Source organism: Balaenoptera ricei, chromosome 12, assembly GCF_028023285.1.
Source record: "Balaenoptera ricei isolate mBalRic1 chromosome 12, mBalRic1.hap2, whole genome shotgun sequence".
Lineage (NCBI taxonomy): Eukaryota > Metazoa > Chordata > Mammalia > Artiodactyla > Balaenopteridae > Balaenoptera > Balaenoptera ricei.
Window position 1 is genome coordinate 80,757,294 of NC_082650.1, and position 26,684 is coordinate 80,783,977.

The 26,684-nt window shown below is 37.7% G+C and overlaps 1 long non-coding RNA gene and 1 pseudogene across 1 annotated transcript in view; one reads left to right on the forward strand and one right to left on the reverse strand.

Moving 5' to 3' along the window:
* LOC132376384 (uncharacterized) overlaps positions 1–21,182 on the reverse strand; it is a 100,939-nt pseudogene extending 79,757 nt beyond the window's left edge.
* Positions 1–26,684, forward strand: part of LOC132376439 (uncharacterized) — a 413,195-nt gene that overhangs the window by 151,038 nt on the left and 235,473 nt on the right. The gene's annotated exons all lie outside the window — the stretch shown is intronic.

Here is a 26,684-nt window from a genome sequence, read left to right on the forward strand (position 1 = left end):
CAGAGAGGCTATAGTGATTTTATTGGAGGAAATTTGCACTTCTAGAATTTTCTTCATTGTATAGATTTTTGCAGTAGCAAAAAAGGGACAAAAATAGACAGCAGTGTGGCTATAGAAGCATTAACATTGATGTCAGGAATATACTGGAACAGTATAGACCAAAATGGGATGGATAGAGAAAAAGAGATCAGAAGATAATAAAAAAAAAAAAAATGACAAAAGAAGAGGGTCCAGATCAGCATTAGATTAGTCTCAAAAACTCCTGGTTAAGATATTTGCTCTCTATTGAGGAGGAACTGACGATTAACACACAGTTATGAGTCTATGCATTTTAAATTATATAAAGAAACAAGAGACATTATTCAAGTAACTAATTAATGTGTTGAGCATCTACTGTATTTGAGGCACTGTATTAGGAACTTGGTTTACAAAGATGGATGAAACACGGATCTTGGCACTTTAAGCACAGGTGAGGAGCAGTGAATGAACCAGGTGAACCCAACTGATGTTTGTAATTGCCTTTATGGTTCCTAGAGCAAGTGGTCTTACTCCTTACCTTTCTAGATCTTCCCATCCCGGCTCATGGCTTTTGTTCTTGTTTGGTTTTGGTAATTCACAGCTGCAGGAGAGAGAAACATTTCCCCACCAGCCCACCTCTACAGGACCATGCTGGGAAGGTGGTCCCCTGGTCTTCCATTTAAGGAAAGAAGATCACACAAATAGTCTTGCTTTAAACTTATTTAACAGTCCCAAATAATAAGGACATGGGGTTTTGAGAAAAATCCATTTAGCATGAATTCCCTAAGCTCTAACCTTCATATAAATTATACTGCATTTCCTAGGGTATATAATTATGTGGAATCTGTTTGTACTCAAATTTAGTACTCAAATCCTAGACTAAATAAATCTAGGAAAAAGATGAAGCCATTTTTCACTCCTACTAATAATTAGCAACGTAGCTAATACGGATCAATTTTAATTAGAGAATTGAAAAAATAAACCAGTTACAAAGTCAGCTGTTTAAGAATCAGACATGTTAGGTTTTCTGCCTCTAGCCTCTAGCACCATTGATTTTGTTTTCTATTTTTTCTTATTTAAAAATTTTTTTTAACATCTTTATTGGAGTATAATTGCTTTACATTGGTGTGTTAGTTTCTGCTTTACAACAAAGTGAATCAGTTATACATATACATATGTTCCCATATCTCCTCCCTCTTCCATCTCCCTCCCACCCTCCCTATCCCACCCCTCTAGGTGGTCACAAAGCACCAAGCTGATCTCCCTGTGCTATGTGGCTGCTTCCCACTAGCTAGCTGTTTTACATTTGGTAGCGTATATATGTCCATGCCACTCTCTCACTTCGTCCCAGCTTACCTTTCCCATCCTTGTGTCCTCAAGTCCATTCTCTACATCTGCATCTTTATTCCTGTCCTGCCCCTAGGTTCTTTGGAACCTTTTTTTTTTTTTTTTTTTTTTTTTAGATTCTGTATATATGTGTTAGCATACAGTATTAGTTTTTCTCTTTCTGACTTACTTCACTCTGTATAACAGACCCCAGGTCCATCCACCTTGCTACAAATAACTCAATTTCATTTCTTTTTATGGCAGAGTAATATTCCATCGTATATATGTGCCACATCTTCTTTATCCATTCATCTGTTGATAGACACTTTGGTTACTTCCATGCCCTGGCTATTGTAAATAGAACTGCAGTGAACATTGTGGTACATGACTGTTTTTGAATTACGGTTCTCTCAGGGTATATGCCCAGTAGTGGGATTGCTGGGTCATATGGTAGTTCTATTTTTAGTTTTTTAAGGAACCTCCATACTGGTCTCCATAATGAGTGTATAAATTCACATTCCCACCAACTGTGCAAGAGGGTTCCCTTTTCTCCGCACCCTCTCCAGCATTTATTGTGTGTAGATTTTTTGATGATGGCTATTCTGACTGGTGAGAGGTGATACCTCACTGTAGTTTTGATTTGCATTTCTCTAATGATTAGTGATGTTGAGCATTCTTTCATGCATGTGTTTGTTGGCAACCTGTATATCTTCTTTGGAGAAATGTCTATTTAGGTCTTCTGCCCATTTTTGAATTGGGTTGTTTGTTTTCTTGATATTGAGCTGCATGAGCTGCTTGTAAATTTTGGAGATTAATCCTTTGTCAATTGCTTCATTTGCAAATATTTTCTCCCATTCTGAGGGTTGTCCTTTCGTCTTGTTTATGGTTTCCTTTGCTGTGCAAAAGCTTGTAAGTTTCATTACATCCCATTTGTTTATTTTTGGTTTTATTTCCATTTCTCTAGGAGGTGGGTCAAAAAGGATCTTGCTGTGATTTATGTCATAGAGTGTTCTGCCTATGTTTTCCTCCGAGAGGTTGATAGTGTCTGGCCTTACATTTAGGTCTTTAATCCATTTTGAGTTTATTTTTGTGTATGGTGTTAGGGAGTGTCCTAATTTCATTCTTTTACATGTAGCTGTCCAGTTTTCCCAGCACCACTAATTGAAGAGGCTGTCTTTTCTCCACTGTATATTCTTTCCTCCTTTATCAAAGATAAGGTGACCATATGTGCATGGGTTTATCTCTGGGCTTTCTATCCTGTACAATTGATCTATATTTCTGTTTTTGTGCCAGTACCATACTGTCTTGATTACTGTAGCTTTGTAGTATAGTCTGAAGTCCAGGAGCCTGATTCCTCCAGCTCTGTTTTTCTTTCTGAAGATTGCTTTGGCTATTTGGGGTCTTTTGTGTTTCCATACAATTTGTGAAATTTTTTGTTCTAGTTCTGTGAAAAACGCTATTGGTAGTTTGATAGGGATTGCATTGAATCTGTAGATTGCTTTGGGTAGTATAATCATTTTTACAATGTTAATTCTTCTAATCCAAGAACATGGTATATCTCTCCATCTGTTTGTATCATCTTTAATTTCTTTCATCAGTGTCTTATAGTTTTCTGCATACAGGTCTTTTGTCTCTTCAGGTAGGTTTATTCCTAGGTATTTTATTCTTTTTGTTGCAATGGTAAATGGGAGTGTTTCCCTAATATCTCTTTCACATTTTTCATCAATAGTGTATAGGAATCCAAGAGATTTCTGTGCATTCATTTTGTATCCTGCTACTTTACCAAATTCATTGATTAGCTCTAGTAGTTTCCTGGTAGCAACTTTACGATTCGCTACGTATAGTATCATGTCATCTGCAAACAGTGACTGCTTTACTTCTTCTTTTCCAATTTAGATTCCTTTTATTTCTTTTTCTTCTCTGATTGCTGGGGCTAAAACTTCCAAAACTATGTTGAATAATAATGGAGAGAGTGGACATCCTTGTCTTGTTCCTGATCTTTGTGGAAATGGTTTCAGTTTTTCACCATTGAGAACGATGTTGGCTGTTGGTTTGTCATATATGGCCTTTATTATGTTGAGGTAAGTTCCCTCTATGCCTACTTTCTGGAGGGTTTTTATCATAAATGGGTGCTGAATTTTGTTGAAAGCTTTTTCTTCATCTATTGAGATGATCATATTGTTTTTTTCCTTCAGTTTGTTAATATGATGTATCACGTTGTTTGATTTGCATATATTGAAGAATCCTTGCATTCCTGGGATAAACCCCACTTGATCATGCTGTATTATCCATTTAATGTGCTGTTGGATTCTGTTTGCTTGTATTTTCTTAAGGATTTTTGCATCTGTGGTCATCAGTGATACTGGTCTGTAGTTTTCTTTGTGACATCTTTGTCTGGTTTTGGTATCAGGGTGATGGTGGCCTTGTAGAATGAGTTTGGGGGTGTTCCTCCCTCTGCTGTATTTTGGAAGAGTTTGAGAAGGATAGGTATTAACCCTTCTCTAAATATTTGATAGAATTCACCTGTGATGCCATCTGGTCCTGGGCTTTTGTTGGTTGGAAGAATTTTAATCACAGTCTCAATTACAGAGCTTGTGATTGGTCTCTTTATATTTTCTATTTCTTCCTGGTTCAGTCTCGGAAGGTTGTGCTTTTCTAAGAATTTGTCCAATTTATTGGCATATAGTTGCTTGTAGTAATCTCTCATGATCCTTTTATTTCTGTAGTGTCAGTTGTTACTTTTCCTTTTTCATTTCTAATTCTATTGATTTGAGTCTTCTCCCTTTTTTTCTTGATGAGTCTGGCTAATGTTTTATCAATTTGGTTTATCGTCTCAAGGAACCAGCTTTTAGTTTTATTGACCTTGCTATTGTTTCCTTCATTTCTTTTTCATTTATTTCTGATCTGATCTTTTTGATTTCTTTCCTTCTGTCAACTTTGGAGCTTTTTTGTTCTTCTTTCTCTAATTGCTTTAGGTGTAAGTTTAGCTTGTTTATTTGAGATGTTTCTTGTTTCTTGAGGTAGTATTGTATTGCTATAAACTTCCCTCTTAGAACAGCTTTTGCTGCATCCTGTAGGTTTGGAGTCATCGTGTTTTCATTCTCATTTGTTTCTAGGTATTTTTTGATTTCCTCTTTGATTTCTTCAGTGATCTCTTGGTTATTTAGTAGTGTACTGTTTAGCTTCCATGTGTTTGTATTTTTTCAGATTTGTTTCCTGTAATTAATATCTAGTCTCATAGCATCATGGTCGGAAACGATACTTGATATGATATCAATTTTCTTAAATTTACCAACATTTGATTTGTGACCCAAGATATGGTCTATCCTGGAGAATGTTCCATGAGCACTTGAGAAGAAAGTGTATTCTGTTGTTTTTGGATGGAATGTCCTATAAATATCAATTAAGTCCATGTTGTTTAATGTATCATTTAAAGCTTGTGTTTCCTTATTTATTTTCATTTTGGATGATCTGTCCATTGGTGAAAGTGGGGTGTTAAAATCCCCTAATATGATTGTGTCACTGTCGATTTCCCCTTTTATCCCTGTTACCATTTGCCTTATGTATTGAGGTGCTCCTATGTTGGGTTCATAAATGTTCACAATTGTTATAGCTTCTTCTTGGATTGATCCCTTGATCATTATGTAGTGTCCTTCTTTCTCTCTTGTAATAGTCTTTATTTGAAAGTGTATTTTGTCTGATATGAGAATTGCTACTCCAGCTTTCTTTTGATTTCTTTTGCATGGCATATCTTTTTCCAACCCCTCACTTTCAGTCTGTATGTGTCCCTAGGTCTGAAGTGGGTCTCTTGTAGACAGCATGTACGGATCTTGTTTTTGTATCCATTCAGCCAGTCTATGTCTTTTTGTGGGAGCATTTATTCCATTTACATTTAAGGTAATTATCGATATGTATGTTCCTATTACCATTTTCTTAATTGTTTTCGGTTTGTTTTTGTAGATCTTTTCCTTCTCTTGTGTTTCCTGCCTAGAGAAGTTCCCTTAGCATTTGTTGTAAAGCCGGTTTGGTGGTGCTGAATTCTCTTAGACTTGCTTGTCTGTAAAGGTTTTAATTTCTCTGTCGATTCTGGATGAGATCCTTGCTGGGTAGAGTAATCTTGGTTGTAGCTTTTTCATTTTTCTCACTTTAAATATGTCCTGCCGCTCCCTTCTGGCTTGCAGAGTTTCTGCCGAAAGATCAGCTGTTAACCTTATGGGGATTCCCTGTATATTATTTGTTGTTTTTCCCTTGCTGCTTTTAATATTTTTTCTTTGTATTTAATTTTTGATAATTTGATTAATATGTGTCTTAGCATGTTTCTCCTTGGATTTATCCTGTATGGGAATCTCTGTACTTCCTAGACTTGATTGACTATTTCCTTTCCCATATTAGGGACGTTTTCAGCTATAATCTCTTCAAATATTTTCTCAGCCCCTTTTTTTTTCTCTTCTTCTCTCAGACCCATATAATTCGAATGTTGGTGTGTTTAATGTTGTCCCAGAGGTCTCTGAGACTGTCCTCAATTCTTTTCATTCTTTTTTCTTTATTCTGCTCTGTGGTAGTTATTTCCACTGTTTTTTCTTCCAGGTCACTTATCTGTTCTTCTGCCTCAGTTATTCTGCTATTTATTCCTTCTAGAGAATTTTTAATTTCATTTATTGTGCTGTTCATCATTGTTTGTTTGCTCCTTAGTTCTTCTAGGTCCTTTTAAAACGTTTCTTGTATTTTCTCCATTCTGTTTCCAAGATTTTGGATCATCATTTCTATCATTACTGTGAATTCTTTTTCAGGTAGCTGCCTATTTCCTCTTCGTTTGTTAGGTCTGGTGGATTTTTGCCTTGCTCCTTCATCTGCTGTGTGCTTTTCTTTCTTCTCATTTAGCTTAACTTACTGTGTTTGGGGTCTCCTTATCACAGGCGGCAGGTTCGTAGTTCCCGTTGTTTTTGGTGTCTGCACCCAGTGGCTAAGGTTGGTTTAGTGGGTTGTGTAGGCTTCCTGGGAGAGGGGATTGGTGCTTGTGTTCTGGTGGATGAGGCTGGATCTTGCCTTTGTGGTGTGCAGAACCATGTCTGGTGGTGTTTTGGGGTGTCTGTGACCTTATTATGATTTTAGGCTGCCTCTCTGCTAATGGGTGTTGTTGTGTTCCTGTCTTGCTAGTTGTTTGGCATAGGGTGTCCAGCGCTGTAGCTTGCTGGTTGTTGAGTGGAGCTGGGTCTTAGGGTTGAGATGGAGATCTCTGGGAGAGCTTTCGCCGTTTGATATTATGTGGAGCTGAGAGGTCTCTGGTGGACCAATGTCCTGAACTCAGCTCTCTCACCTCAGAGGCACAGGCCTGACACCCGTCTGGAGCACCAAGACCCCATCAGCACACGGCTCAGAAGTAAAGGTAGAAAAAAAGAAAGAAAGAAAGAAAAAATAAATAAAATAAAGCTATTAAAATAATAAATAAAAAAATTAGTAAAAATTTTAAAAAAAAGTAATAAAAAAATAGAAAGAAAGAAAGAGAGCAATCCAACCAAAAAACAAATCCACCATTGATAAGAAGCACTAAAAACTATACCAAAAAAAACACAAAAAACAGACAGGTCCCTAGGACTAATTGTAAAAGCAAAGCCATACAGACAAAGTCACGCAAAGAAGCATACATATACTCAGTCACAAAATAACAAAAAGGAAAAAAAAATCTATATATATAAAAAAAGGAAGAGAGCCACCAAATCAATAAACAAACCTACCAATGATAATAAACTCTGAATACTAAACTAAGATAAACATAAAACCAGAAACAAATCAGATGCAGAAAGCAAACCCCAAGTCTACAGTTGCTCCCAGGGTCCACTGCCTCAAGTTTGGGATGATTTGTTTTCTATGCAGGTATTCCAAGATGCAGGGTACATCAAGTTGATTGTAGATATTTAATCCGCTGCTCCTGAGCCTGCTGGGATAAATTTCCCTTTCTTTTCTTTGTTCGCACAGCTCGTGGAGTTCAGCTTTGGATTTGGTCATGCCTCTGCATGTAGGTCACCCGAGGATTCTTTGCTGTTCCGTTCTTTGCTTAGACACGATGGGGTTAAAGGAGCAGCTGATTCAGGGGCTCTGGGTCACTCAGGCCGGGGTGGGGAGGGGTACGGATGAGGGGCGAGCCTGCAGCGGCAGAGGCTGGCGGGACATTGCACCAGCCTGAGGCGCACCGTGCGTTCTCCCGGGGAAGTTGTCTCTGGATCACGGGACCCTGGCGGTGGCGGGCTGCACAGGCTCCCGGGAGGGGAGGTGTGGATAGTGACCTGCGCTTGCACACAGGCTTCTTGATGGCTGCAGGAGCAGCCTTAGCATTTCATGCCCATCTCTGGTGTCTGTGCTGATAGCCACGGCTCCCGCCTGTCTCTGGAGCTTGTTTAGGTGGTGCTCTGAATCCCCTCTCCTTGCGCACCCCACAACAATGGTCTCTTGCCTCTTTGGCAGGTCCAGACTTTTTCCCCGACTCCCTCCTGGCTAGCTGTGGTGCACTAGCCCCCTTCAGGCTGTGTTCACACAGCCAACCCCAGTCCTCTCCCTGGGGTCTGACCTCTGAAGCCCGAGCCTCAGCTCCCAGCCCCCGCCCACCCCAGCGGGTGAGCAGACAAGCCGCTCGGGCTGGTGAGTGCTGGTCAGCCCCCATCCTCTGTGCGGGAATCTCTCCACTTTGCCCTCCACACCCCTGTTGCTGCGCTCTCCTCCGTGGCTCCGAAGCTGCCCCCCTGCCACACCCTGTCTCTGCCAGTGAAGGGGCTCCTAGTGTGTGGAAAGTTTTCCTCCTTCACAGCTCCCTCCCATCCGTATTCTTTTGTCTTTGTTTTTTCTTTTGTTCTACCCAGGTACGTGGGGAGTTTCTTGCCTTTTGGGAAGTCTGAGGTCTTCTGCCACCATTCAGTAGGTGTTCTGTAGGAGTTGTTCCACATGTAGATTGTTTATGATGTGTTTGTGGGGAGGAAGGTGATCTCCACGTCTTACTCCTCTGCCATCTTCAAGGTCTTCTCAAGGAAGTCTACTAAAAGAAGATTTTCAAATTAGCCCCAAGAAAAAAATCCAGCTCTGTGTGGTATACAAATGACACACTTAAAGTGATTCAGAAAGGCTAAAATAATAATAGTAATAATAATAATAATAATAATAATAATAATGATAGTAATGCAATTAGACAAAAGTCTATCAGGCAAATAGAAAGAAACAAAAGCAGGATTGCCATTGTTTCTTGAAGTATTGAAAGTTTCTATGACTATATTTAAAATTATGTCTTTTTAAAACAAGACAAATAAACTCCAATATTCAGTTCAAATAATCTAAAAATCTGTGACATGATTTGATTATTTAGACAGAAAATTGATAATTTAGTGTTTTAGATTTTTGCTCATAATGTTAAGAAATACTATGTATATACTGAAAATGTTTCTTAGTTTGAAATCAAAGTAAGGCCATTTCAGAAGAAAATAGTGTTACATAATATGATTAGAAAAGCATTATCTGATACAGGTTGTATTTTTGTTATTCACAGAAAAAACGATTAACACACTTCATCCCAAAGCACAAGAGACAACTTGATTTTTTTATATTGTGATAAAAAACACACACATGAAATCCACCCTCTCAACCAACTTTTAAGTGTACAGTACCTTATGACAACCAGAAGTAGAATATGGTGGATCTATTCTAAGACCTTGCTGCAGAATTATATTACTTAATATGGTACACTTCCTCATGACGAAGCCCGATTGATCTATCCTTTTAAAAATATTCTACTTTATTTCAGAAAATGTTCCAGATGAGCTTCATTCTCAAATTCTTCCAAAGCAATTACGTTTTCATTAGTGATTAATCCCTCCATATATAGCTATTTTTTATTTCAACCAAAATAGTAGTATTTTATTTGAAATTTCTCCATAATAATTTAGCAACTTGTCACAGCTAATTCTAAATATTTTTAAACTTTTAATTAAGTACACAAAAAGATGGCCATCATTACAGTGGCATATGTCACAGGAAGCAAAGTGGATTCATCTTGCTCAACTAGGCTGTGTATACCAATTGCAGATGGTATTTTTTAAAACTATAATTAGTTTCCAGATGAACCATGCAAAAATCCTAGTTCTCTGTGCCATGTCTCCACTCAAAATTATGCGAAGACTCTCCTTTGATTATTGGACATATCCAGATTCCTTTAATGTGGCACTCAGGACTTTCTGAAACCTAGTTCCAACTGAGCTTTCCTGCCAAGCCTCACTACCTAGGGAGAAAACAAAAATGTTTGCTTGTAGTCACACATCACAGAAGTCAGTGGTTGGAGAGAGTTGTGACATGGACCAGGATTCACACAGCAGGCCAGGAGAGAGGTGGGAGACAGAGCCTGCACTGAGGGATTGCTCTGGCGGTGGGGAAGCCAATCATCCTCAGAAGATGCCCAGCACCGGACAACACGAGGTGAGGCATGAGAACTGGTTCACACTGGTAGTTTGTGAACAATAGCAGGTTCTAGTCTACAGAAGACATAGTGGAGAAGTAGCTGATCAGAGTAAGAAGAGGCAAGCCATGCTCCCAAAGGAAGTAAAGCACAGACCAGGTGCTGGGTTCCATCTGAAGGGCGGCTCCAGAATCTGGTAGAGACAGAGCAGCAGTAACGTAGGATTCTAGTGCTCATGAAAAGTCACTGGATTTTTAGGTCTATTTTTGAGGATGACTTAATTGTAAGTTACATCAAGTAGCAGGGCTGGGATTGTTGATGTACCTCTTGCCTTAGTCAGGACTGGCACAGGACTGGCTCAATAGACTAAACACTGAAGAAAGAAACATCAGAAAACTTTGGTGTGGGCAGCCAAGAACATTAAAGGAAGAGGAAATGATCAGAAGTTGACGTCTCCAACCTTGCCTCTCACTCCTCCAAACTGCCACCTGCCTCCCTGAGTTAGCATTTTCTGCACGTGATCTTCTTCTGCCCATTCTTCCGGCCATTATGCATGGTGTACTGTGCTAAAGTGAAATGTCTTTGCCTGTGACTAGCAACTGAATTTAGTTCCACAAATGTTTATTAAACAAATGCTGCATGACAAACACTCTGCTGTAGAGATAAAAAGATCCAGTATCTGTTCTCAAGATGCTGTCTAAATCCCACATTTTCCCAATTTTCCTCCTGAACTTTCACTGTTTCCTCTTTCTCTGCTAATTTCTTAAACCATATGACTCCAGATACGTTACATTTTTAGGCCAATGGTAATATTGTCTATCACCAAGCATCACAATTGGATTGCAAATTAATATAGGTATTATGTATTAAAACATCTTTCCTCCTAGTATTGTAGGCAGGGTAAGACCTTAGTAAGTACTGGTTGATTTATTGGCTCTTTTAGTATTAAAGTTTGGTAGTTATAGATTTTGCTTGTCACTGAAGCTTTTGCATTTGCATATCTATGCAATTTTGTCAGATATGTTAAAATCTACTAAATACTTTTAAATTTTAGAGAAAAGGTTTGAACTATGAAAACAGAAGCTCTGTGACAAATGGTTCAACCTTCAAGATGATATTTATTTATATCATTAGAACTTATGTAGGGGATGTCTTAATTTTATGGTCTAATTGGCACAAGTTTGCTTTCAGGACTAACAAAGCCCATGGCCCTGCAAAGCTGAGGAGAATTACCTAAAGTCTTTGGATGTATAATTGAATAGCTCAATCTTAAGACAATGTTAACTTGATCTTTTTTGTTGTCTTGTTTTATTGCCTGTAACATTATTTATTGCCTGTAATGTTGAACTCATAATTATGAGTTAGATTATATTAAAATTTTAAACAATTATCTTAATTAGATATTATGCAGTCACTAATGAATCATAACAAAATTTAAGAAAGAGAGACTCAGATAAACCCCTTGGTCAGTTATGGAGAAAATTATAATTGGGGAAATGTAATCCAAATATAAGCTGGCTGTAAGAGACTCAATACATAATGCAAGAAGCAATTATACTGGCCTTCCAAAAGATTATAGCACTCTGGTTTTTCCCTTCAAATTTAGAATTTTTCCTTAATAATTAATCAACTTGATATTTGAGGCTAGACATTTTCCAGTGCTATTGAATTTGGATAGGGTACTCTCCTTGATAACCAAGTATGACTAGATTCTCAGGTGGAATGTAATTCTTGAATAGATTTTTCATAGTGTTAAAGCATTACTGAAAAACATAGTTTGTATTATACAAGTTACTCTTATTTGTTGTTTTTATCTATAGAATATTGGGTAAAACATAAGATCTTTAGTGAAATGATGTTTTTGCAATCCCTTGTACAACAGCTGTGTATATTGCACTTACTACACTTCTCTGCAAACCCCACTAAGGGTCTAGGCATAGACTGAAGGTTACTCATTGCATCTGCTTTGCACAAGGGCTTAGTAAGAATGTCTCCATTTTTTTTTTTTTTTTTTGACGAATCCTAGACCAACACATATATAGCCATATTTCCCTTTTCGGATGAGGTCTCATTTAAAAGGAAAAATACTCTTGTGTTTCTCCTCTACTGCTTACACAGAACACTTCTGTGACCACATGTGTCGCAGGAAGCTATTTTCTGACACCACGTGGGTGTCCTACCACTCATTTCAATTCTAACACTAACCAGAGTTAGCGCAGACCAACAGGTTAAGGGCTCAGTCCTACAAGACTGTCCCTCACTTCAGTGATTCAGGTGCCAGTGGCAAGTTCAGGTTGTCACCTGGGCTTCTGATCCATAGGCTATAAATTGGGGTTCCCATAATCCCCTCCTCAGATTCAATAATTTGCTAGGATGGCTCACAGAACTCAGGAAGACACCTAAGTTAACTGGTTTATTATAAAGGATATAATAAAGCATACGGATGAACAGTCAGATGAAGAGGTACATAGGGCGAGGTCTGGAAGGTCCCAGGTGCGGGAGCTTCTGTCCCTGTGGAGTTAGGTGCACCACGCTCTGGGCCTGTGGATGTGTTCACCAATCCAGAAGCTCTCTAAACCCTTTTGGGATTTTTATGGAGGCTTCATCACGTAGGGGCATGATTGATCATTATCACGAAATCGTGACTCTCCAGCCCCTCTCTCCTTCCTGGAGGCAGCTCTTGGTCTTATGACCAGCCCCATCCTAAAGCCACCCAGGAGCCCATCAAGAGTTGCCTCATTAGAACAAAAGACACTCCTATCGCCCATGATATTTCAAGGGGTTTAGGAACTCTGTGTCAGAGACTGAGGTCCAAGACCAAATATTAGAACAAAGAATGCTCCTAATGCTCTTATTACTTAAGAAACTACAAGGGTTTAACAAAAAGAGAAAAGAAAGAAACTACAAGGGTTTTAGGAGCTCTGTGCCAGGAACCAGGGGTAGAAACCAATATGTAGATTTTCTATTATTTCACAGACTTTCTTCCACAAAGAACTGCCTCAGTTTGCGTTATTTTCTTATGCAGATCAGTACAGCTGCATATAGGTTATAATAATTAGTCTCTTTTTAAAATAAAATTGTTTTTTCCAGATTCCTCTTCTGTTTCTTTCCCCTTTTCTTCTACCTGTTTACCTGGTAGGTGAGTAGAAAGGACATACCCTCACTCATCCATTTGGGAGAGGATTTTGCACTTGTTGAGTACCTTACGTATTCTAGATCACAGGGGTGAGTGACTGCCCTACTTTCTGGTAGAAGCAGCAGCACAAACACCTGAAGCACCTCAAGAGGAGGAAGTACTACAACGTGTCACCGTGACTTTAAGTCCCCTGCGTGACACCCTCCTCTGCAGTGGCTGGTGAGAGACACAGCACTCCTTAGGGAAGAGTTAGGGCTGAAGAAACAGGATCCGGGTGAAGCTCTAATAATAATAGCAATAATATGGCAGGTAGTAATTTCTAAGTGCCTATTTTGTGCCAGACCTTATCCGAAACACTTTGCATATATTATTTCATTCAATCGTTAGAACAATTCATTGTTAAGTCATCTTATTATACCCATGCTCTTTCTCATGAGAAAAGCCAACTATATTATTAGAGTTAGGTCCTTTTCTAATTTTATTGGTGGAGATTATTTTGTTTGGCTTTCTTTCTGAAAACCTCTAATGAAGTGACCATAGATCCAGAATTGAACCTATAGCTATAAAAGTCAGATGGCTGTGGAAAATGCTGACAAGACTATTTTCTTCTTTCGAGTACTTTTCCAGATCCAAAAGGGAGGTGCAACTTCAAGGAGAAGTCTTGAGTATGATGCTTCTTGTTTTATACCAACTTCTTCCAACTGAGATTGGCTCAAGCTCTCCATTTTTCATTGAACTGTCAAAGAAACTTTCCAATGATTTTTCTGAGACTTCTGCCTCAGAAGTCTATTTTGCTTGCTGTCTATTTTTTTCACAGAACCATCTGAGAAACTTTTCTTAAACTCAATCCTGAATATGGTGCCTTTCTTTCAGAGAACTTCATGCACTGCTTACAGAATGAAAAAGAAGATCCTTAGAGTGACATTCAAGGCCCCCATCCTCTAGCCCCATCTACCCTTTTAGCATTTTCACCCTTTCATTCATTCTACACTCCACCATCCCGACTATTTTTCAATCCTAAAGAAATCTTATGTTTGCTACTGAGAGGGGTAAAGAGTGCAGACTTTCTAGCCAGATGCCCAAGGTTCAAATTCTGGTTCTGCTTATTCCTGGCTGTGTGACTTTAAGCAAGTTACTTAACCTCTCTGTGCCTCAGTTTCTTCTTTATAATAAGGGTAATTATAGTAGCTATCTCCTAGGGTTATTCTGAGAACTAAATGAATGAGCTGGTAGATGTAAAGCACTTAGGACAGTGGTTGGCATAAGGAGAGTGTTATATAAAAGTCATTTATTATATTTTACCTCTGCTCATTCATACTGTCAGATTGACCTCGAATATCTCCCATTTCTACCTCTCACAATTGGTCCTTCAAGAGGCTACTCAGATGCTCTCTTCACTGTTAAGTCTTTCTAGAGTCACCCCCTCCGCCTCAGTAGTTTCTTTTTCTACCTCCTCCCCATCTATGCCTATATCTTATTAGATTTGCACTTATGCCACCTGTCATTGTGTTTGCACATAGTGTTTTCTTTCCCCCAGGCTTTGCTCTTGTTCCTTGAGGGCAAAGACAGTATGCTCAGTGTGTGGCATAACAGACAGACCAATATTTGGATTCCCAGAAAGCTTGGTTCAAATTAATTGAAGCATGTTGAAGGCCCGATTACCTAATGCCTGCAAGCCTTAGTTTGCTTATCTTTAAAGTGGATAAATAATAGCAACTTCATATGATTATATCATTTTTAATCATTGTCGTGATATTAACTCTAGCCCCCTTGATATTTTGACAAGTTTTATAGCCATTTTCTTCACTGCCCTTCTTATATATTAGTATCTAGGCAAGCATGGAAGTTTAGGAAGATTGTATAAAAAAATGGTAAGGATTTTATCTATAACTAGAAATATTAACATCATGATATACTGCCCCCCCACCCCCAAACACTTGAAATCATACAATTTCCTGGGGAACATTTTGTGCTTTTCTTTGTTTCTATGACATGGCCTTGCTCTTTCCTTAGTAATACCATCAATTATAATCTGAGCATCTTTTTCCCCACGTCCTCTCAAAGCAAAACTCTTCATGAACCAATGTTGCAGACAAACAATGGTTGATTATCTTAAATCCTAGAAGTTTTGAAGTTTCATGGCTTAACAATATTGGAGGACTTCTTTCTGGAGTTAATTTACTTAAAGCCTACTCAATATAATATTTCTCTTTATGCCACTTTCTGTATAGCCTGTTCTCAGAAAATCAATTAACATTTCTGTTCAGTGCAAATATCTATGAAAAGAGCTCAAATGTTCTCTATGTACTTTCATCAAGTATCATTCATCTGGGGCAAGACACAGTAGCTTGTATTATTGCTTGCAACTTTCAGATAAAAGAATTAAAGATGAAGAAATTTAAGATTAGATTGAGGAAAGAAATATGTAGCAACTTTGTACCTCTTAGTGTCTACTCATTAGGTTCAAGGTTTTTTCTCAGCATGTATTTTTTTCCCTCAAATATTCTTCTCTACCTCCATATATTGTGCAGATAATTCATTGGGAAGATACAAATAAGAAATATTTGGGGGTTATATTTTTCTGTTTCAGCCATTGTTTTCCACTATAAAAAACTTTGACAGCTTTGACAACTTTCCTTTAGAAATAACAAAATGGAAGAGTAGCATATGTTTATTGCTGTTGTATTAGTAAAGTTCTCCAGAGAAATAGAACCAATTGGAGATTCATATCTATATCTATATCTATATCTATCGATATCTATATCTATATCTATCTTTTTGGGGAGATTGATTATAAAAATTGGCTCACGTGATCATGGAGACCGAGAAGTCCCAGTCCGCCATCTGCAAGCTGGAGAACTAAGAAAGCTGGCGATATAATTCAAGCTGAGTCCAAAGGCCTAAGAACCAGGGGAGCTGATGTCTAAGGGCAGGGGAAGATGGATGTCCTAGCCAAAGCGAAGAGCAAATTCATCCTTCCTTTGCCTTTTTGTTCTATCCAGGCCCTCAGCAGACTGGATGGACGCATGCCACGTTGGTGGGGACAGTTTTCTTTACTCACTCTACTGATTCACATGGTAATCTCTTCTGGAAACACCCTCACAGACACATCCAGAAATAATGTTTTACCAGCTATCTGGGCATCCCTTAGTCCAGTTGAATTGACATAAAATTAAGCATCACAACTGTGTAATCTATAGTAAAATTGATGAACAAAACTGAAAACTGCATGAATGTTTAGGGTTGGGGAAATGATACTTTTTTAAAGTCACACAATCCTAGGAGTGTCTAGTTCCCCCTCAGTCCCTGTTGTATAATTTTGTAATTTTTTGTAATTTTTAGGACTTGATCAGAGAGAAGATTATGATTAGTGGTGAGAAGGGTGTTTGAGACATTTTTATTGATATAACTTAGAGTTACTGAAGATGTAACATACCAAGACAGAAAACATCCTTGATAAAGTAACATTCTCAGAGTTGAGTCTAACTCTTTGATTCTGAGTATTACTTTGCTGCAAGTATCCAAACATTCAACACATCTATGCTTCTGAAAGTTTTAAAATTTTGAATAAAACCTGTTAAATATAGCAAACATACATACATACATAAACACACAGGTGCGCGTGCACACACACACACACACACACACACACACACGCCTGCCAAGAAATACTCAGAATTGAGAGTTATTAACAGGTTACTTTATTGGACTCAAATCTTATTGTAAACATTGCAAAAAAAGTTGTCTCCATAAGTACTCAACCTTTATGGAGACAACAAAAAACTAATTTAGGCTAATTGAAAATAAATTCTGAACTGACAAATACATATAATCTGTGGTAGCATATATCATAGTTATAAACACTTCACTCCAGATGATACACAGTTAAGTTTTGTTATTAATTCCAAGTTAATCGAAATTGAAATTATTGAAAACTTCTGGTCAAATGTTTGGTTTTTCCTTTCTTTTAAAATTACAAGTCTTCCATGATTTTTTAGAGTTCAATTTAAAAACATTTATTATCACATATATTGTGTAGTTTAAGTTGGCTGCACCACAGTGACTAAGAGAATACCCCCAAATAATACTTAAACAAGAAAGAAGATTCTTCCTCATGTAAAAGAAGTCTGGAAGCAGGCAATTCACCATTATCTGATGCCTCCTCATTTTCATCAGAAATACAAGCTCCTTGTCATGGTCTTCATCTTCAGCTTCTGGCTTCAATGCTTCAGGTTACCTCGTGGTCTGAGATAGCTTTGGGGGCTATAACCCTCACATCTGCATCTCAAGCAGCACGCAATTAAAAAAGAGAACATTGCCACTCTGAGTTAAACGAGGGTTTTATAATTAAGGGGGAATGAAGTAATGGATGTTGAGTGGGAACCAACAGGCTTTGTATCCCTCCACATAATCTGCAAAATGCAGGCTGCTAATCAGTTATTATAACCAAAAGCTTTCTTCTTTATTTGTGTCATGCTGTGGCTCTGAGCAGTGTTTGTGTGTTTTTCACTCAGCTGCCTTTGTGTTTTGCCTCTGAAACGTAAGGATTTTTAACTGATTTGCTTTTTGGTGGAAGAGTAACATCCTAATTAAATTGGTGTTGGAAAGAATACTTCATTATTTAGAAATGTGGATACTGTAATACTTCCTACTTAAAACAATTAAATATCTTCCTTGGCAGGCATATTATTGTAAGTCATCTCATCATATGTGATAATTTTACAGACTATACAGTAGTGATATTCAGAAAACAAACACAGACACAGGATAGCTGTGTCATATTTTTATTTATTTGACATCCTATATCACTATTTGTCAGGTACTCATTTTAAGTCTTTTGCAAATATTAGTTCATCTGCCTTTTTCCCTGTCATTCTCTTGAGAGAACATATAGAGGAGTTTCCCAGAGGCCACACGACTTGTGATGACATCAACTCTCTGATGGCTAATGCAATGTGTGCTTGTGATTCTTGCACTTAAAACATTTCTCAGTTTTAATTTCTTACACAGTAGATATCAATAGATATAATTTACATAAACAATAGCTCTTTAGGGTACTCAAAAATATTTGAAACTGAAAAAGAGTCCTGAAACAAAAACCGATCACCGCTAGAACATTTGACTAGATTAAAAATTTGATTAACATAGTTCTCTATAATCCATCTATTGATCAACATTTTAAAAACCTGTTAACTATGTTCAGAGTATAGAGTGCTAAGGTGGAAACTAAGAAGTATGAGATAATAGTTCTGTCGAGATAACCAAATAAGTGTGTGTGTGTGTGTGCGTGAATCAATGAGCTACTAGAATGATGATACTAAGTAATAAACCACACCAAAGCTAGTGGTGTGAAGAAACATGCACTTATTATTCAGTATTACACACTGATCTCTATAGACTGACTGGCAGGTTCTGCTGATCTTGGCTGGACTCACGTATCTGTAGGCAGCCATGGATTAACTGAGGGCTGGGACTGGGAATGCTTCAGATAGGGTGAAGGAAGATGCAGCTCTTCCTCCCATGTCTCAGTCTCTAAAAGGGCAGACCAGATAGGTTCTCATGGTTATGAGAACAAAGGTGCAAGAACGGAGATGCTAGGGCAGGCAAGGGGAAATGTGCAAGCGTTTTCCAAGCCTCTGACTGGTATCATGTCTGCTAATAGTACATTAGCCAAAGCAAGTCACATAACCATGCTCAGAGTCAACACTTCACCCACCATGAGAGAGAAAGAATTGGGCTGGCAGTGTGATCAGTGTACCACAGAGTATATATATGAGAAAATAGCATTCAACATTATGTTTGAGATGTATTTATCGGTAAGAAAAATGTGACACTGTAACAACAGGAAGGGTATAGTACATGGCATCATGTTCTTGATTTCTTTGTTCCACAAATTCATAAATCAATCACCTCTAAAGTGAGAAATGGGCATGTCTTGCATAAGAAACTTATGATAGCATTTTATTTTTATAATTTTTATTTTCTTCATGTTTAAAATTACCTTCTCTTTAAAAAGGTTGATTTTTAAAAAAGGAAATGTAATATCCATTTTCACTATGGCTGGATTTGAGGAAGAATTATTAATGTGGTAGCATTACCAAAAATAATTTACAGAATCTCATGACTCAATATTGAGAGACAAGTTTGCTGTATAATAAATGTAAACAAAGCAATGCAGTACTAGATGGGAAATCCAACAGGTATCCCTCATTACTGAAGATTGGACTCTTCATTAAACTCTACCCTCTTTCTAATCTTGAGTCCTTTGCTTCTTTGCCCCATGGTGTCTAGACCCAGCCTTTTTCTGGGGACTTTCACCTGAACTCACGTCCAACATCTTTGCTCACCAGTGAGAACCCTTAAAGCCATGTCAAATTTTCATTTCATACTCACATTTTCTACTTTGTCTTTGTTGCTTCTTGCTAAGTTTATAGTCTTTTTACTCTGTGCTTCCTAATTTTAACACCTTCTTTGAAAAATTGTGTCTCTTACACACAATGATTTTATTAAGATGTTGGGGGAAGCCATGTCAAATTCTAAAATGGCATTTTTCTTCATTTCTCCCATAGTCTTTTTTTAATATTCCATATGCTATTTTGAAACCGTGCTACCCTAAATCCCTCCTTCTGCTTGGAAGATGGGATTGGTCTAAGGACCCCACACTATAGTGTTAGTGACTGCAACTTTTCATTTAATAAAAGACAGATGGAAGGGGTGAAGAACTAACACCTAATGGTGGAATATTAAATTATTTGGAACCTATGTATGAGTTTTCTTCTTGTTCATAATAAAAACAGACATTTATTTAATGCTTTCTATTTACCAAGTACCATACTACATTATCTCATTTAATTTTTACATCAATCATTTAGTTGTTATCTGTATTTCACACTTACAGACCTTGAGGCCATGGTCAAACAGCCTAAGGTCATAATGCTAATAAGAGGCAGAATTTCAGGCTTTAGAGATTGCAAGGGTATTTCAAAGTTTCTCCCTTGAGGAGGACCTTTTCTGTAACCCTCAAGAGCACACCAGGCAAACTGAGTATTGGACTTTCAGAAAGAGATGCTCTCCTTGATCTTTCGTGTCAGAGTGTTTCTTTTTATCCTTACACCTGATTCTCTGCCCTTCTACAAAGTGTAGACGCTTCACCCTCTTGCTCTTCCTGCGCTGACTGCTCTTGCCCTTAGATTCATGTTCTTCTTTTCCTTCGTGACTTTCTCTGCCTTTCTCCTCACTTTTGCCTTCTCCTTTCCCTCTGTTCCTCTCATCTCCTCACTTTAACTCTACTCTAGAGAGTTTTTGTTTGCATTCACACTATCCTGTCACAAAGCAATTCCTTTTTATTTATCTCTAGACCTAAATATTTAAAAATTAATCATGGTTTTGACTCATTGGGCAAAGTCGTGATGTGAAAGAATCTAGTGGAACCATTTTATACAGAGTAAAGAATGCTTTTGTATTGTGAGACATCACCTTCTAGTTTTTGGGTCTCAAAACGTTGAGATTTCCTTTAGTCATCTACTTGATAGGAGTTAAAAATGGCCTTAAATGTAAGTTTTGTTTTTTGTTTTGCATTACTGGTTATTTGCTACTCCATACTCAGCATGCCTCCATCCAAATTCATTGCCTTTTTTTTTCAAGGTCCTTCCCTCATCCTGTGTGGATGGCATTACTAGCCTCATATTTGCCTAGATTAAAACCATCAGTCATTGTCACTTTCTCCTTGGCCCTCTTGCTCACATTTAAGGCTCTCTTTCTCAAACTTTTCTCTCATTTTCTTTCTCCCTCCCATTACTACTGCCCTGTCTTGGTTCAACATTTTTATTTTTTCTTTATTATTGTTGTCTTCTAACTGGCTTCCCTGTCTTAAATGCTTTTTTTTTTTTTCAAAATACCCTCCATGGTTACTCATTTAAAAATGCCTGGCTGAAGTATATTACTCTCTTGGAATACTTTCAGTAGCTCACCATTGCCTACAGAACAGTTGAGGTCTATTCTTGAGGGTGACCTACCAGGCCTTTCTAACCACGCCCCAGCCTCAGCTTTCTTTTTACCCTTCATACACCATATGCTCTGACCCATATTTACGCTTTCTGCAATCCCAGCAAGCACACTTATCTCTTCCACTCCCCGTTCGTCACCCAGCCCCCTGTAACACCCCAGGACACTCACAAGCCCAGAAAAGTTTAGAAAACTTATGAGCTCAGAAGCGAGAAGCTCCATAGGGGGACCCTGAACTGGAACGGTGGTCACCAGCACCCCCATTACATAATCGTTTGTGAATTAAATAGGCAACTTCCAGTAGTAGACTAGGCCTAAGAGTCCTTACTCTGTATGACATCCCACGTGTTTGAGTCTGAGAAATTTGCCAGTCCTGGCCAACTATTTCTCTCCCTGGGCTGAGCTCCACTTTTGTACCCACAGCCAGTCCGCATCGTGGTTACTTGCACCATGGCTACCACCTGAAGTCCTGCTTTAAACCAGAGGTCAGTTCCCCTCTCGCCACTCCCCTCTCTCCTCACCTTGCTGCTGGGCCTCACCGTCCAATCAGAACCTGTGGGTATCTGTACTCACCAAGATGGAGCTCAAGTTCTCTTAGCTTGCAAAGGACATTTGGCTTAAAAGGATACTTAAATCAACTTCCTGTAACTTGAAAGTTTTCTTTGTTGTTAAAAGTTATCCTTCACAAAAAAAAAAAAAAAGTTATCCTTCACTATACCTTTAATGCTAATTCATCTCTTCTTCCACCGCCCCTGCTTGAAACTAGGGCCCTGTCTCTGGCAAAATAATTGCAGGAACAGAATAGAGCACTGAAATATCTCCCTACTTCCCTCCCCAGCAGCTTTTCTGTCTAGGTAGTTGCAGGAGAACTTGCTGAATGATGCAGATGAAATTGTCTGTACGACCCTGTTGCAACAATAGCGCTTCAGATGCTTGTCAAACCTGGGCAAGTTCTTCTTATTCCTTTTTGCTGACTTCTGCTTTTATATATATTTGGTAATTTCAATGGAAGTTTGTTTAGGGATGCTTATGATCCCTGAATGTCAGCTGTTTCCTTGTTCATGGGCATGGCACAATTCAAAATGCCATTGCTATTTTCTTTACACCTCCAAAAGAAACCAATTATCTCATCTTAACTTTTTTTTTTTTCTTTTGAAAAGTGAGAACATGCTATTTTCAGTCACAGGGAGGAATGCAAAAGTCTATGCTAGTCAATATTCTAGTTCAAGCCTTGCTTTCAATCTTTGAAGATTTTGTTCACTGTCAAGGTGATTATTCCTTTCTTGCTTTGCACCTCTAAAGTGGTTTTCACATCATACTTTACTGGCGCTTTTTATATTTTATTATAATCATATACTCTTCTGGATATGGGGTTTTAAGGGCAGGGGTCATGGTAGCAAACTTTGCCCTACAGTCTAGTGCATTATCAGATAGAGCTAATGCAGCAAACAATGGCTAACTCATTTATCTTTATACCCGTGGAGCTGAGCACAGAGTTCCCGACAGATGGTGGGCTTTAGGAATTGTGGATGGAATTGGTAAATCAAAGGCCTTTAAATAAAAGTTCTTTGGGGGCTTAGGAGATAATGAATGCCATGGAACTATACTGGCAGTCACTACCATCTTTTGAGACCTAGGCAACATACTTTACATACAATCTTACTTTAATTCAAATCTCATCCTAACACTATTCATCAAGTATGATGGTCTTTTTTTTTTTTTTTCTTTTTAATTTTTTGGCTGTGCCGCATAGCATGTGGGATCTTAGTTCCCTGATCAGGGATTGAGCCAACGTCCCCAGCAGTGGAAAGGCAGAGTCTTAACCATTGGACCGCCAGGGAAGTCCTGATGGTCTTTCATTTACAGTGGAAAACAGAGGCTTAGAAGAGTTAAATAATTTATCCCAAGTCGTCAACTATCAGAAAATAGAATAGACCCTCATCCTAGCACTACATGAACTCAAAGCTCATATTCTTAGTTCAAGGGTTACATTGCTTCTCAATATATTTTATGAATGAAAAATTCCAATTTAAGTTTAAAAAAATAGCCTGACATATTGATCTAGTATGGATATTTAAATGACAGCTTTAACTCAGGAGTGCTCTTTCTTGACACAGAGATGCATTTTCCTCAATCTCTATTCCTATTTTAGTAATCTAGGCTTAAGTAAATAGTATTTTCTTACCGAAGTTATAACAAGACAGTGTAGTATCTATTCAAGATTCTACATTTCCTGAGCTATGTCTGTGTATTACACTTTTAGTGTGTTTTCATGGATAGGGAAAGCAATGCTTGTTTCTCAAAGATTCAAAGACATATTTATTGGTTCTCTAATAGTCCACCATAGAGATAATCATAGCTTATTCACCATTTTTCTATTCACTCTATTGTTGGGATATTTGGATAATTTAAGTGCTGTAAAGCAATGTTGAAAATAAAATCCTTACATATAATTTTTGCATCTGATTATCATTATTATTTTTTTGGCCGTGCCTCGGCTTGTGGGATCTTAGTTCCCTGATCAGGGATTGAACCCAGGCCACAGCACTGAAAGCGCCGAGTCCTAATCACTGGACCACCAGGGAATTCCCTGCACCTAATTATTTTCTTAGAAGTAGAATTACTTAGAGAATACAAGCTCTTTTTAATAGCCTTCCATAGATATTTCCAAATTGATTTCAACAAAGGGTGTACATATTTACATTCACATCAGCAGTTGGTAAGAGCATGGGTTTTAGTGGTGGTTCTTTTTTTCATCATTTAAAAAATTTGCTACCTTGATAGGCAACAAATGACACTTAGATTACTTTATTCCTATAAAGGCAGAACAATTCTTCACATGTTTAATGCCCACATATATTTCTTTTCCTTTAAGCTGTCTATGCATGTCTTTGTCACGTTTTCCATAGAGATTTAATGGTTTTTATGTTTATCTACAAGAGTTCTTTATATTTTAAAATGTATCCCTTTGTTGTATCTGGTATGTCCTCCAGTTTTTCTTTCCTCAAGTCTCTAGGCAGTTACGATGGGAACCATTTCTGCTATCTGGAATTCATTTCCCCTCCAGTTTTCCTCATTTCCTGTACCTTAGATTTTTCTTCCATTAATTTGATTTCCTGCCTTCCCACAGTCTACACCTTCAGCATATTTATTTCATCTGTTTATAACATAGACAAACATATTTTTGTTGCTTTTATGCAAACATGAACTCAATTTTTGTCAATAACATTTTATGCAAGACAATGCTTCATTAATTGAGATTATACTTCTTGTGGATTTATGTTTTTTCAGTGATTGGACAGGATAGTGGAAAAACTCACGTATATGTTCTACTATAACACCAAGAGTTATGCTTTGTTTAACCTTATTTCACTTAGATTTCACAAAAATATAATGAATTAGGCATCACTATTCCCCCTTTTTCAGATGTAAACACTGAGGCTCAGAATGTTAATATTTTACAGAAACCCACAGGCCTCCCAAGTCAGGTATCTATTGTCTTTATTATGTTGCTTCTTTGCACTATATGTGTATAAAATGCCAACTTTCTAAATTAATAGTGTAGAAAAAGATTGTTCAAGGTATATTTAAATTAATTTAGACATACAATTTTCTTTTTTTTCATAGAATTATGTTAATACAAACATTTTATTGAATAAATCAAGTTACCCAAGAAATTTGAAAATAGCTTAGTTTCAGGCCTTTGCTATATTAGAATATATTAAGGTTAGTTTGCTTGAAAATACTGCGAATTCCACCTACCCCAGCTGAGAGTAGCTAACCTCCCCTTGTCTTAATTTGGGAGCTCTCCCTCTGCCCATGATTGAGTGGGAAGCTGTCAAAGCAGTGGTTGAAATATAAGGAAACTAAGTGTGTTTTGGGGAGAGGATTAAATTCAAATCCCATCTCTCAAGGTAATACAAAATAATTGTAAATTCTGGGGAAGAACACTTAGTGGAATATGTCCCATGACCTTTGAGCTGTATTCAGTTTTTCCTAAACTAGAAGGCCTGGAATCTATACTCCCTGGTAAATGTGTAGATGTTTCCTCAGGCTTTTCTCAACTTTTATTTTTCGATTCACTGAGAGTACAGCCTACAAGGATTTAATTTCTCTCCATCTCTGAACCCATCCTCTGTGAAAAGGACACTGAAAATAATCTATGGTATTCCCTTAAACTCATTTGAGCCTTTTGAAACTACGTTCAATCAGCTTAAGGCAGGGAACAATTGTATACACTTAAAGAACATTGCTGTCCTCTTTGCTAAAATTTATTTCAGCATCCCTAAGGATACGATAGAATTTAAAGTAAGATAAGATTAGTTTTAGTTAAGTTACTTGGAGTTTTAATACGGCTTAGTCCTAGACACACAGACACACAAGCATGTTCTAATTTTCTGTAAGGAAGCTTGTTTATATCTAGCTGTTTTTTTCTATTGTTCTTGAAGGCTGTTATGCTTCCTTAGAAAACTAATAAAAAGAATTGATTAGATCCTAGTTTTAGAAATACATTTGATTTTTATTGGGTTATTCTATAACATATGTTTGCTTATTCCATATGTCTTAATACTTATTTTTTCCTTTAATACTGAAATGCGATTGTTATATAAAAATATTTAAATGGTTCACAATATTGCTCTTTTCTCCTAATAAATGCAAATAATGCTGTACCTTAGCAGCCATATAAATAATGCTTATAACTTACAAAATATTTTACAATTAAAGTCTCTTTAAGAACAAAATAAAACACCCTATTAGATTTTATGGAAACTTAAATTAGAGCTAATAAAGCCCTCAGATTGGGTCTGGATAAACGCTCATAAAACTGTGGCAGTTAATTATGGTTCAAATGCTTGTGTTCCTGGTGGCAAGCTTACCTCACTCTAATCTTAACTTCTTTTCTTAATCAACACATGCCTATCACACGTCAGGAACATTTTGACCCTCAGCATAACTAGCACCTATGAGAATTTAAAGCTTTGGGTTATACCTGAAAAGTTCTATCAAATTGCTCACCTGGCAACTTTGTGCATTCATTTTTGTTCCCAGAGTCTATTTCCTACGCAGCACATAGAATGAACTTGGAAAATATAAATCAGAACAAATCCCCAGCCTGCTCAAAATTCCTCTAAGTGACTGTAGTTAGAATAAAATGAAAACTCCTTGCCATGGCCTATTGGGCCACATATGATCCGCTTCCTTCTCGTAGCCCACGCTTCTTTCCAAACCACTCCTTTTTTTTTTTTTTTTTAAAACATCTTCATTGGAGTATAATTGCTTTACAATGGTGTGTTAGTTTCTGCTTTATAACAAAGTGAATCAGTTATACATATACACATATCCCCATATCTCTTCCCTCTTGCGTCTCCCTCCCTCCCACCCTCCCTATGCCACCCCTCTAGGTGGTCACAAAGCAACGAGCTGATCTCCCTGGCATGGACATATATACACTACCAACCACTCCTTTTGATTAATTCTTCTCCAGCCACTCTGACCTTCTGGCTCTTCTGCCAAATAGACTGAACTTCAGTCAATTCCTGGCCCTTCACATTGATGGACTTGCCTTCCTGATCTACACACAGCTCACTCTAGAAGTCTGTGCTCCAATATTACCCGCTTTGGGACGCTTATCCTGACCACCCATTGGAAGCAGCCTTTGCTTCTCCATTATACCTTCCCCCTTATGATTTATTTTCCTTCCTAACATTAGTTACTGCCTGAATCTATAATATTATTTATTTATTTTCTTGCTTATTGTTAGCTTCC